The sequence below is a fragment of the Salarias fasciatus genome, chromosome 7 (assembly GCF_902148845.1).
Source record: "Salarias fasciatus chromosome 7, fSalaFa1.1, whole genome shotgun sequence".
NCBI lineage: Eukaryota > Metazoa > Chordata > Actinopteri > Blenniiformes > Blenniidae > Salarias > Salarias fasciatus.
This window is the reverse complement of record NC_043751.1, coordinates 11,498,753-11,511,989: the sequence shown is the minus strand read 5'-3', so window position 1 is coordinate 11,511,989 and position 13,237 is coordinate 11,498,753. Positions and strand designations below refer to the sequence as shown.

The window sequence follows — 13,237 nt, the reverse complement described above, 5'->3', positions numbered from 1 at the left end:
AAATTTGACACAGAAATGAGCAGCAGAAATCCTGTGTGGAGAACTGAGTAAGCTTTTTAGGGTCTTGAAAAATGTATTTTTTTTTTAAGTCATAAATAAACTGAAAGATTAAAAATAAAGAGTTTCATGAGTTGGGAAGGTTGCTGCAGATCACAGGAGGAGAGGAAAGATGGAAGATAAAGAGAGAGAGGGGCAAAGTAAAGGGAAGTGTGGGGGTGGGAGAGACAGGGGTTGTCAAAACTGCAGAGGAAAGGGGATATTGTAAAGAATAATATAAGTATACAGTTGCACTCTGAAAACAGTGCGAGCTCTTAGGCTGTCTCGTTTCATTGTTCGGAGCCCCAAGGCCAAAAGCCAAAGTGTTCCTCAGCAGAGATTCTCCGACCTTAAAAGGTAATTGCTTTTTTTTGTTTTTGCTGTTTTTTTTCACACAATTGTGACTTATTGGGCTCGAATATTTCTCAGACTTGACTCATTCCAAGACAGTGCTTTCCAGTGTTCACCCAGACTTGACAAGCAGTAGTTCATTCTCATCTTGTCGGAGCAGTAAATTTGACAGCATTGCTAGTTTTACTGCGTTCGGTTACTGAGGAAACTGCTTTCGCGGGGCGCATCGGCTTTTGTCTCCTACGACTATCAGCAAGTCTGACCTCCGGAGCATGATGGCCATCATAACAATGCAGTGGCTGAGGGAAGCCATCTGCTGAGGCCAATAAAAACATCACGAGGAGCTGCTATCCAAAAGATCCCCCGCCTGCCCCGCCCCCCTGCAGCCTCTGTCCTGCGAGGTGCGGCGGGCCGTGCACGCCGCAGAGGAAACGGAGGTGGTATTGTTCATCAGCAGCTGGTTGGACGACCACAGAGGAGAGAAGTAAGCAGAACGCTTCCTTTGACTCAGTAATTAGTAAAGATGTTTGTCCATTTGTAAGATATTCATGAAAATAAAAGAACAAGTTCTTTCCTTATATCTTTCTAATCACCTGTTGCTTCTCTGCTTATTATAGCTTTGGGTATTAAAATGTTTTTAATCTTTCATTATATGTACTGTACATATCTCACAGCAAATAAACTCCAACCCTGCCCTCAGATTAATAAAACGCACCGGTGCTCCGTGGACAGCACACAGGCCTAAATAACTTAAAGACTCCAGTAGATAAAGACAACAGCAGTGGGGGTCAGAGGCGGGCCATCAAAGCCCACCATCAGCTGCATAGCAAAGCCTGCAGGAGATTCCTATCAACGGATGGACACTGGAAATCTGGACATGAGCACATTCTTGTAAACATGCACTCAAATATCCTGCTGTGTGTAGCGCTGATGAGATAAATAGTACCTCAAATACTGACTATCACAACAAAAAAAGCACTTTAGAATGAAGAGCATAGAGATAGCATCAGGGCTTTTTATCACGATTTAAGTGTGGAAGTCCAGCATTCAATTTTTCTTGTGCTCATTTATGAACTATCTATGAAAATACGTAGTGGTTGAACATATTCTGCTATTACATCTTCAGCAAAACATCCTACTCCCCTACATCCCAGACATTGCTAATGGAGGCCTTTCATTGATGACTCTTGTCCTGAGTGAATTTGTTCATTGTGGAGTTCCAGAAGAGGCAGTAACCTCAGCCTGGATTCTTCCACCGGTAATGTGATGACGCACCATGTCTCACACAGCGAGCTGGTCCTCAACTTTCCTCAACAGGTCTTGCCGCTGCAGGCGGTCCCGTCATCGTTAGCTTCAGATTCATCGGAGCCTCAGATTTGCTGTCAACAAGCAGTGGGCGAGATGTCGTTACGGTGCGCTGGAGCCCCGCTTGTCTGTATCTTCACTACAGCTGCTTCTCATAAAGATCTCAGACTCCCCTCCGCTCCTCCGTCCAGCCCGGCAGGAACAGCCATCATGACATGATCCCAGTGAACGGCTAGCTCTTAATCTCTCAAACTGCTCTCTGCTTCTCTCTGTCCTTTAAAAACGCCTGAAAAGCACAAATTCACTCACACTGCATTTCACAGACACTGATACCTGGATGTTGAACATCAATGTTGGAAAGAATATTGAAAATGTGCACAATTACAGCTGCACAGTTCTTAAACTGTACTAAAGTACTGTTGCTGTAAGTAATGAAACATTACTAAAAAGTATTTTCAAAAACTTCTCAGACTATTAGTTACCGTTTAACCATCGTATATTGCTAAATCTGAATTATGTGAATGAAATATCTATGTTCAAAGCACATTTCTCTGAAAAACAATCACAAAAAATAAAAATGTGAAACTGAAGTGTACTTTTAGTCTAAAAAAATGTAAATTATTTTACAGGTTGCAATGCAGGATTGACTATTAATATATATTTTGGGCAAACTAGTGAAGCAGATTAAACACTAAATTATATGTATAAAGATAGCTTAAATGACACACTCTTAAGCACTCAGACAAACTATTTAGTTGAACCATTTTGCATTGAATCTGTGATCTCCATCCCTGCTTAACACAGAAGAAAACAAAGACGAGGACTTCCCTAAACCATTTGCAATCCAAATGTATCAAGCCTGAGCTCACATGAGACATGGCAATGATAGAAAGCAAAGACAAAAACTTGATTTATCGTCCTCGCTTTCCTTCTGCACACGGCCTCGGCGGAGGACCCCATCCCCTGCAAGAGCTGTTCCAGCGTGCCAAAGCCTTGCCTGCAATCAATTTAACGCACCGCCGCACATTTAGCCAGGAATGGCAAACTTGGCTGCACTTTTACCTCTCTGCCCTTAACTTCTTTTCTTCCTTTTCTTCTCCCTCTTTCTTTCATTCTCGCTGAGTGTAAGAGTTGGATGAAAAAGGTATGCTCGAAGAAGGAAAGGTGGACAAAAAAAGAGGGAAGGAAGCAGGAAGGAAGGAAGGGGGAGAACTGGTGTTTAATCCTTTGCAACTCTGTCTCTGTGCTGTGTCTTACATTCAGCTGATCTGGAAGAGAAATTCCTCATGTACAGCCGGTCGGTTTTCAGCACTGTTACTTCTAAAATGTCAAAAATGAAGTGCTTTGGTTTGGAGAGATCACAATTGCCTTGACCTGGAAGGCTGAGGAAAAGTAACATTTCTGAAGAAGCAGGAAAGATACGACGGTCAAGGAAAGAATGCATGGAGAGACGAAGGGGAAGGTTGGGAAAATAAAGAGTAGTATTCCATCATCTCCTTCTCTCTGCGTCTCTGTCTTTGCGTCCTGTTTCGGGCCCCTTGCTGCTGATTTGGCCTTGGGTGTGAGCCAAACAGGACAGCTCTTTGACTGTGTACGCCTGTGTTTGTATCTACTGTACATGTGACCGTGAGACAGAAAACGTGCTCCGAGCCCGGAGGTTACACACTCAACTGGCACACGTAAACAGTGCTACACACAAGCCATCTCATTGCCAAATGTACCGTCCAACCCCACTGCCGCCGTGTTGTGTCCCCCTTGGCCCCTCCACGCCCTCCGCCTCCCCCTCCCTCCATTGTAAGAGGAGGATGGACGTGAGACAGCATTGAAACTGGGTAAAGCCGCAGGAGGAGACAGGAACTGACTGGAGGGATACCGCAAACAATTCACTTCTCCACGAAGGTTTTTGCTTATCAATCTATTCTAAATATAACACAGGCATGCATTGTTGTACTCTTTATGTTACGCACTTCACATTTCTTGTTATTGTTGCTTATAACAGAGACTCCTATAGGCCCGATTGTCCACAGTCAATCCCGCTGAGGCTGGGAGTACGGTCCAACCAGTTACCTCAGTTAACACATGAACATATCATAATCACGACTGGGGTCACAAAGAAAACCACCACGGATGTAATTATGGTGTGCAGGCATGAGCACGACTGAGGGCCACACCGCTCAGGAGGCCAGATAGTTATTTTCTTGTTTGTCTTTGGGCACTCAAGCACATAGGAAGTGTGATGCCACTTCAAGAAGTGGAAGTAAAGGCTGACCTCCCGAGGTGAAGTCGTCAGCCTTCTGCTCAAAACAATTTCTTTCCCACAAATTCAACTCGTACAGTAAGAGCTTGAGTTCTTTTTATGATAAACGAGACAGCTCCGACCCCTGCAAGGTCAACATGGCAGAAAAAGGAAGGAAAACCCCAAACAAACTCAGCAAATTCCTCCTAAAAGTCCTTCTTGCTCACTCCACCTGTCAAGAATCTTACAAATGACCGTCCTTTAACTGTTTAACTACAGGCTTTTAACGGAGGAGACCTCCCCTTCCTTTGGAGTCTGTGGTTTTCATTCCACATTCCACTGACTGCAAATGGTGCGACTTGCAGGCTAACGATGCACTAAAGAGTTAGAGGTGATAAAAGCAGGGAGTCAAGTGGAGCGCTGAAGAGAAGTCAATTGATTGACCTGGTGGAAAATTGAACTCTAAATCATGTGTTTACAATGTGTTATCAATTTAAATAAGCCGCAAACACCTTGATGAAGTGAATCTTTACCAGCTGAAAAAGACAAGATCTTCTGAATGTGAAGACAAAAAGTCCAGCTTGGAGTCAGTAAAAGCAAATCTCTCTGTATCCCTGCATCTACGGGACGGTGTCGGGTGTCTTCTCCTCGTAGAGGTGGAGCGTTCGTCACCCACCTCCCTTCACGGACACGTCGGCCCCTCCTCCACAGACAGAGAGCTCCCATCAGCAGAGCTCCTGACTCATCTGCAGTCTGCAACCAATTACCCTGCTGGCTCTCCAGTCTGAAGACCAGGCCAACTCACCCCAAGGCTCGCTCTAAACTGCTCCAACTGACCAGCCTCCCGACCATTCTGTCAAATCCAAACGCTCATGTTTAGTGTCTTTGCAGAAAAAGAAACAGATAATCGGACAATCGAGAACAATCAAACATTCCGTGTAATATCTTACTTTTATCTTATCTTCAATTTAGTCCATTTACAACCGGTATAAATAACTAATGCCTTTGGATACGCTGGGAGACAGTTCGAACCTTTGATTCTTTAACTTTTGAAGATAATATTATCAAAAGCGTCAGTAATGCTGTTTCCAAATTGGTTTCCATTATCAGACATTCTGGCTCTCAAAACATCAATTTCTGGGAAAGAGCAGGTTGTATTCTTCCACAAATCGCAGCAATGAAATTCAGGTGACAGCATTACATACAACAAAGCTGTTCTGAGTATAAATGACCATATCGTGCCAAATTTCACTTACAGGAACAGCCTGACTTGATAAAAACATGCCATCAAGGTCATGGTATTGCTGTTCCATTGCAGGGAATCTGTTCTGCCTTGTAGAATTGTCAGGTTCCTTTCAATAAACACTGTATAACCAAAAATATACCTACTGCGCACATTCAAATGAACTCATGGTCCTTTAGGTTCCCAATGTTTTCCTTAGGAATACCAATACTGTTCATTTTGGTATTTCTTGAAACTCCACAACTCAGAAAAATGCCAGAAAATATTCCTGGCTCCGAGGCTACTGGAAATAGCTGATCTCTGTTTGTCTGCCAACTGATTCAAACATGTTTTTGAAACTATTTGGAGAGATGGCTGAAAATCTGATTACACATCTATTTTCCCTTGAGATCACACGCTTCAACAGTGACCTGAATTTTAGGACTGTAAGGAGAATAAAACTTTGAGTGAACCATTAAAACACCTCAGCATGGTTTGTTTGTTAAACCTTGCAAAAGCTTAAATCACACTTTCATTGTTACTGGCATGCCTGCATTAAAAAGTTAAATAGGAAAAAAAAAATAAATGAAAGGTTGAAATGACCAAATACCCAAGTACCCTGGATATTACAGTGAGTTGTACTGAAATAAATACGTGTTATCTAAAAACATAATATATGGATAAGATAAATAGATAATAGACAAACATGTCATCCAACTCAGATAATATGTTCCTATACTGTTAAAATCCCAAATGTACATGATGTAAAGACAAGAGGAAGTGTGAATTTACACAGTATTATTAAATGGGAAACCAGCTCCTCCTATAAGCAGTATTCACAGCTATCTGATTTTATACTGCTAACACACGATGTGGGATTTTGGACATAATGATAAAACCTTTTTCCCTCTGAAACAGGCTCAGTCAGAGTGAATGTGCTGCAGCAAGCAGACAAACACATGCTTTTCCACAATAACCTGGCTGCTTCAGCACACTAGCATTATTCTCTGGGTCACATATCACATTTCTCCTCCAAGCTTCAGGCTCTGAGCTGAGCTCCAGTGTCATAATACTCTATTTTCCCTCTCCTTCCTGTTTTTTTCCCCCCCGTTTCATATTTTTAAGGTTCCACTTGAGAATTCCCAGCAGAGCGCCCCCGTCCCATCCCTGCTCCCCTGCTCTGCTGCAAGCCCGCTGCACAGAACCAGATTTTTATAATTCACCCACTGATCCCCGGGAGAGTCACACAAGGCGAGAGCTTGGGAAAGTGCTCTTCCGGAGTGTAAACTCCAGAGTTTTCAACCTCTGCGCACCCCTTGACCGACAACTGTGAGCTCGAGCCAAGGCCACCAGTGGATGAAATAGTGAGTGAAATGGAGAGGGGTGTTTAGCGCCGCTGAAGCAAGCCAAACCAAACCAATGCAAAGAAGTGCAATTCCATCGCGCTCTGCTCAGGAACTCCAGGACAAATTGTACTCAACATATGGAAAATGTGCTTTGTAGTTTGAATATGAGGCGGTTTAAACTCCCCCCAGTGAGCAGTGTTGTTTTAGGACTATTGCTTCAGGAGAAAATCACTTCCCATCTTCCTCCATCCACCCACTTCATTCAGCTCAAGGTCAGGCACACAGGGGCAGAAGCTCATTCCAGCAGGCTACATGGACAGTCGGCTTATCAGAACACACAGCTCACACTTGGCCAGTTTTACACCCACGAGCAATTTACATTCATCAATCAACAACATCTCAAAGACATGCCCTTCAACTGTAACATGCAAAGGCTTAAAATACAAATGTAATCAATAAAGACAGTAAAAACCTGAGCTGAAGCAGAGTCTTCCTGTTGTAAGGCCTGCTTGCTCACCACTACAATGCTGTTCACTAAAAAAATACATCAAGGTTTTTTTAACTTTTTGTCTGACAAGGCCCTAAAGTATCTTTTGTGTATACAAAAGCAAAAAGAATACCTGCGGTTTTCAAATCATCGTCATCCAGCATTAGCTGTTCCACACAGCAATTACTGGTGAAAAATTAGATCATCATCTCTAAGATTTGATGTACATCTCACTGCTATAATGCTGAAATTATTCATATAAAAAAAATAGATAAACAAACAAATAGATCAACAAAATGAAGTCTAAGTCATACTTATTAAGGTGCTTTGCAGAAGCAATAGTACTATTAGAGATCACACAGTAATATTGAAGAATTGACAGGTATTGAATTTGGAATAATCCTGGAACAGTGAACAGAGATGCATGTGTTGACAAGTTTTCAGCCATAAACTCCAAATTAATCAAGTCAATCTATTAACTAGGTTTGTAAACACCATTGGAAATAGCTCATATACTATTGACATCACATTTAAAAGGTGCAATTTACCACAATTATAATGAATAATTATATAATCAAAACTGTAATTACCCTGGAGACAGACAAAGAGAAAAGTAGCACCTCTGCTCCTCCTAAAACTCCTCTTAAAACTAACGAGACGGTGTTTAGAGGTGATCAAAGCTCCTCTGTGTCTGCAGTCTGTCTGGACCATCCACTCATTAAGTTGTCACACTTGGTTGAACTTCCAGGTACAGTTTTTACTTTAATTGTCACTAGAGTATTTTGCTGGATTGACAGGTAAACGACATTCCTCTCATTCAGAGCGAAGAGCAGAGAGGAGAAGCGACACCTTGAACGATTTGAATTTGATTACTGTTAAGAGCTTTTTTTTTTTTTATCTCCACAAAGCTCCATAAGTTGCACAGCCATATTTGATTTACAATTTCAACACAGATGGACACACTCTTCTCCAGTCAGAAGTCTTCCCTTAGATGCTCGTCTGTCCGGACTGAGGGTGTTAAGAAAACAGCACAGGTAGGTTAATATGTGAGTTCTGTATGCTAGGAGATCTGTTTTGACTTGTGTTTACATCCATCTGTCTGTGCATGTCCATGTCTATATTTTCATGTCTGTGTTTGAGGTTGTCAGTGCCTGTTTTCCAGCATGTGTTTATGTACGTTGTGGCATACGTGTGTGTGTGTGTTCAGGTCTGTGCCCCTCTCTGCTACAGAGCTGCAAAGTCAGTAAAGAGCCTAATTAACAAAGATCCTCCATAAATAAATCTAAACCCACCTAAAGTAAATCAATTGTGCTCTCTGTTTGTATGCGTTCTGCAGGTGATGCGATTAACACCATCGGTGACATCAGGGTTTTACCTGCATTAGTTTACTTTGCCTCAACAAAGATCCGCAGGTAAACGTATCATTATATTTGCTTGTGTTTGCCATGGAGTGATGGATGGAGCTCTGAGCCCCGCAGGCACAAAATGAAATGCGAAACCACAGAGTTGAAAAAACGCGACATGGGAGACGTCACAGAGTCAAAGTTTGAGGTATGACGAAGAACACAGAGTATAATAAAGTCTGCAAACAAAAGTCGTGGCAGGCCAGATGAGGAAATGTCTTTAAATAGCAGCATCCCTGATAAACTCTGCTCTCTTTACACTTCTTTTACAACCATTTTAAAAATGGACACAATCTTAAAGAACACAAATGTTTTCATATATTGTAAATCACACAGTGTGTTGTACATTAGTCTTTATTCTATTATTAGTCAAATAGCAAAAAAAAAAAAAAAAAAAATCACAAAACAAATTGAGCAACAACGTACGAGTAGGGAAAAAATGTGTGTGAGAGCATTACCATGTTCAAAAGGAAGAAATCATCCAGTTTTGTTGCAAATCTATTTCTGTGGATTGTAGCTGCCAGGCCAAACAGCAGCATGCTGGATGGAGAAAAATATGTGCATATACTGTATGTATGTATGTGTGTCAAAGTTCAGGATGCACATAATGAGAAAAATATGGCTATTTGCCAAGCGGATAAATCACTGGGGTCCAGAGTGCAATGGAATCTATTATCCATGCATGCATGCATGTATGTCTGGTTGCTGGTTAGACTGATTCAAGGACAGGGTTGCAGTTATTGGTGTGTATGCATGTGTGCGTATGTGTGTGGGGGTTAGGGCTGCTTTTGATCAGGACTAACCCCATGGCCATCCACCAACATCGCAGACAATACTGTTTGCCATAACTTGGATGGAAGTTTGAATTCTTTGACCGTCACCACAGGACGCATACTTCCAGAGTGTATCACTGTGGCAACAAGAGCAGCCCTGAAATGACAGGAGATTGGCCTGGTGGGGTCTTTTAAGTTTCTGTGCCGCCCTATAGAGCGCCTGTCAAAAGCTAATTCCTATAAGGAGGGGGTGGGGGGGTGGGGGGGAATGCGACCTCCTAAAGTCCTGCTGTCACTTCTGTGAGCAGACAACAAAGGAGAGGACAGATGTCACACATAGACACTGCCACACTGTGCAAACAAACAAGCTGAACATGTTACCAACCAATCGTACCTGAAGATCGCCACCATTTTATGACATGTCAAAAAGACTGTGAAAAGTGCAAATAAAACAGTCACGTAACGGTTAACTCTGTTGTAAAGTTAGACCGTAGCGTCGGTGCGAGGCGAAACACAGCTTTCCTGGATGAATTTGCACTCTAGTGACTCATACCAATCAATCAAGACCCATTCCTCCACTTCAGTGTTCTTCCAAGAGAGAGAGAGAGAGAAAAAACAAGCTGATTCAGTTGTGAGAGATGACAGAGTTGTCACGACACTAAACATCTGGCGCTTGGCTTTCACAAAGTATTTCTTTTCCCTCCGTACAAAGCATGCTCACTGAAACCATTTTTTAACCTCTGCTGAGGAGACCCAGGAACTTGTGCGTTACTGGTGTTGATATGTTGAGTGTGTTTTGTCGGTGGGTGAGCGAGCGATCATGGGTCATAGAGTAGAATAGATAAATCAGAACGGCATGCATGAAGATGACTTCGTCAATATTTTGGGTGAGAGAAAGAGAAAATCAGTTTTTCATAAAAATTCAGATGAATGAGTGTGTGTCTGAACAGCAAGTGAGTCATGAAGCGGGGGAGTCTCAGAGTGTGTGTTCATCCTGGGTGATGAACACAAAGTCACAAACACCCTCCTTTTCCTTTACAATGCTCATTGTCTCGCACAGATGTCACGCAGAAAGCTTCTGATCCTGACTCAGAATGCAGAAGCACAGCCAGAATTACTCAAGCTCTCAGATAATTTGTTACTTATTTGTGTCGGAGATGAAAACCGTTGCAAAGCTGCTGTCTCTCTGCTGAGGCAGCGGTTAATATTAGCCAGTGTGAGCCTGACTCTACAGCTGGAGATGCATCCATGAGTCAGTCAGTCATAAGACTATTGGATGGGCAATAAGTAATGCAAATGTAAGCCTACTTTACATGAAATTTTGTTTTTTCTAAGTAACCAGTAAAATAACTCAACAGTTTTTCAAAGAAGTACAACTGCTTATTTTCAGTCAATTGTCCAACACTGCAAACACCTGGGTCAATCTGGCAAACCACAGTGCATATGATAGTAATACTGGTGTACCACACACACACGCACACACACACTTCACAGAACAAGACTGCAGCCCACTTATTACAACCTTGCTGACTAGCAGACAGCCAGTCCCTGTCTCTTTATCTCTGATTCTATAAACCCTCTCTGCTCTCCAGCGCCGGAGCAGCCAGTCCCAATTCAATAAACTCTCAGTCTTCCCCAGTTGAGTAAATAGAGAGCCGTGACAGACAGCAGCAGGAGACACAGTGAAAGAATGTGAATTTGTCCTCAGCGAAACTCCTGTTGCCCTGCTTAAGCTGCTCATTTATCCCAGTGTGAACAAAAAGTACAGAAATTTGTTCCTAAGATGAACTCCACCTATACTCAGCAGCCAAACCAGTCAGGTGTATTGAATTAAATGTTCCAACACAGCGTGTTCCCCAGATTTTGTTGCTTGATGATTGCCCAACCGCCTGACGGACAGTCAGAGGCCCACCGAAGCCACCAAAACAGATTAAGAGGACTGACTGATAACCATCTGTCACAACTCGCTGCTTTGAGGACATGGCAGACATTCCTCCTGCACTGTTATATGATGTGCAACAGAGCAAAACTTAAAGGCGCAATATAGTAATTGTGGCCGCTTGTGGCACTGAGATGCACAATGTATGTACGTGCTACAAGTACGGACATGCCTTTTTTTTTAATTCCTTCTAATTACACTTCTCACATATCAGTCCATAATAAGCTCATCGTACTTCAACATGTTCCGCTGAAACCGTAGAAGGTAACAATTACATACTGTCAGCTGGTCGCAGCGAGGAAACAAAAGATTGATCTTTGGCTTTCAATATGAATCCAAACTGTTATACTATGTTTGTGAATGATTTATGAGTCATGAAATGTTTTGATGTTTGGAAAGGCTGCTGCATTCCGCTGACTAAGCAGAATCGGGTTTGCTTACTAATAATTAGATCCATCTTCTGTTCTGCTGTGTGCAGCAGGAAGTCAGCAGGCTGGAGCTGATCCCAGCCTGGTTCACTATTAAAGGCGGGTTTCAAGTGTTGTCTAGGTTTTCAAAGTATCAGTGAGTCTTAAGGTCTGTAACAGAGGTAGCCAACATCAATGGGCACTTGTGAGCTGTGTGAGCTACATGGGCATGTAGCTCACAGGAAGTTTGTGAGCAGCCCACAGCTTTAAAGGCAGTGGTCAGTACAAACAACATGAATCCACAAGCTGTAATTACTGCAACAAGTGGTCCTTTGTGTTGCTCTGTACAGTAGAAGAACCTCTTCGTCAAAACTCAGAGTCACATGAGAGAATGTGTCCATAGGCTGAATCACTGTGAAATACGTGATTAATTGCACACATCTGTTGGCCACATCACTTACACACATGCACAGCCTGAGTCATATCTGGAGCAAACCGCCGTCCCCACTGAAGGGGAAAAAAGTGACTTTTTTTCCGTCACCTGAAGCTGTGAACCGCTCTGTCCTCCCCGGGGAGGTTTCCACCCCTGCCTGCCTCCTCACAACAATACAGGCGATGCATGAAGAGGTGCTTTTGTTCACCGTGAAGAATGCTCATTTGACTTATCCTCTCCTCACTTCTTTCTCCCACTCTATGCCCCCCCCCCCCTTTGACTAGCCCAGCTTGGAATGTGATGGTTACAGATCCACGGGAAAAAAAAAAAAAAAAGTCTGTCTTGTTGTTTTCATTCAGCAACCGCTGAGTGTGCATGTGTGCTCACGTGTGCGCGGCTTGACCAGCGAGGTAGAGAGGAGGGCTCTTATGTGGGCAGCTGTGATGGACTTGGCTGTAACCGGTCACTTGAGCGACACTCGGCGTGCCTCAGCTGGAGCCAGAATGAAATACGGCTTAAATAAACACAGACAAAGCCGTGTCTAAACACCTATCATCCACATAGCTTCAAACGGGCATAGGAGTACATTCTGTACACACACACACACACAAATCAAAGCCAGCAATGTACATTTACATCAGAGGACTGTGAATACATTTGAAAAGGGACATTTGATTCAATGTAATCGATGCTTTTATGATCATGAGTCTGTCAGTCTCTATAAGCTCTGTTTTCATGCATTCTTTCAGGAAAATCCTGCAGAAACACACTACATCAAACACAGGGGCATTCTTCAAAGTGACAGTACCTCTCTGAGCTGGGTGAGCCCTGATGAAGTGCTCCTGGAGTAGTCTCTCATTTTGCGAAACCTGACCCCAAAGAAGATAGCATCCACTTGCATGGCTTCTTTCCTTCAGAGTGGTTTTCCTTTTCCTCCAGACTCCCCCTCGCTCTCTCTCTTTGAATCCCTCTACCTCTGCTCCTGACTTCTCTCTCTCTGCATTGCTCCAGCCAGTTTCCTCCACATACACATACTGAGAGGAAAGCTCCAATCACCTCAACAAAAAAAAAAAAAAAGTTTGAAAAAGTCACAAAGTCAGAGAAATCCCTCCTCCTTCTGCTTCTTCTCCTCCTCCTCCTCCTCCTCACTTCTCTAGGCTCAAATGTTTACAGCTCTTTCTCCACTCCGGCTTTCAAACACACGCTCAGTTTCCTATCTCTCAGTGACACTGACTTCTTCTCTTTCTTTCTCTCTCCCCCTCTCAAACTTTTCCCACCCCTCCTTGCCTGAAACCTCCC

The 13,237-nt window shown here is 43.0% G+C and overlaps 1 protein-coding gene across 3 annotated transcripts in view; it reads right to left on the bottom strand.

Annotated features, from left to right (window-relative positions):
* Positions 1-13,196, bottom strand: part of si:dkey-82f1.1 (DENN domain-containing protein 2A) — a 30,153-nt gene extending 16,957 nt beyond the window's left edge. For all 3 annotated transcript variants that reach the window (XM_030096909.1, XM_030096910.1, XM_030096911.1), the window contains exon 1: positions 12,747-13,196. The gene's annotated coding sequence lies outside the window, so the exon portion shown is untranslated. The remainder of the gene's footprint in view (positions 1-12,746) is intronic.
* Positions 13,197-13,237: the final 41 nt, after the last annotated feature.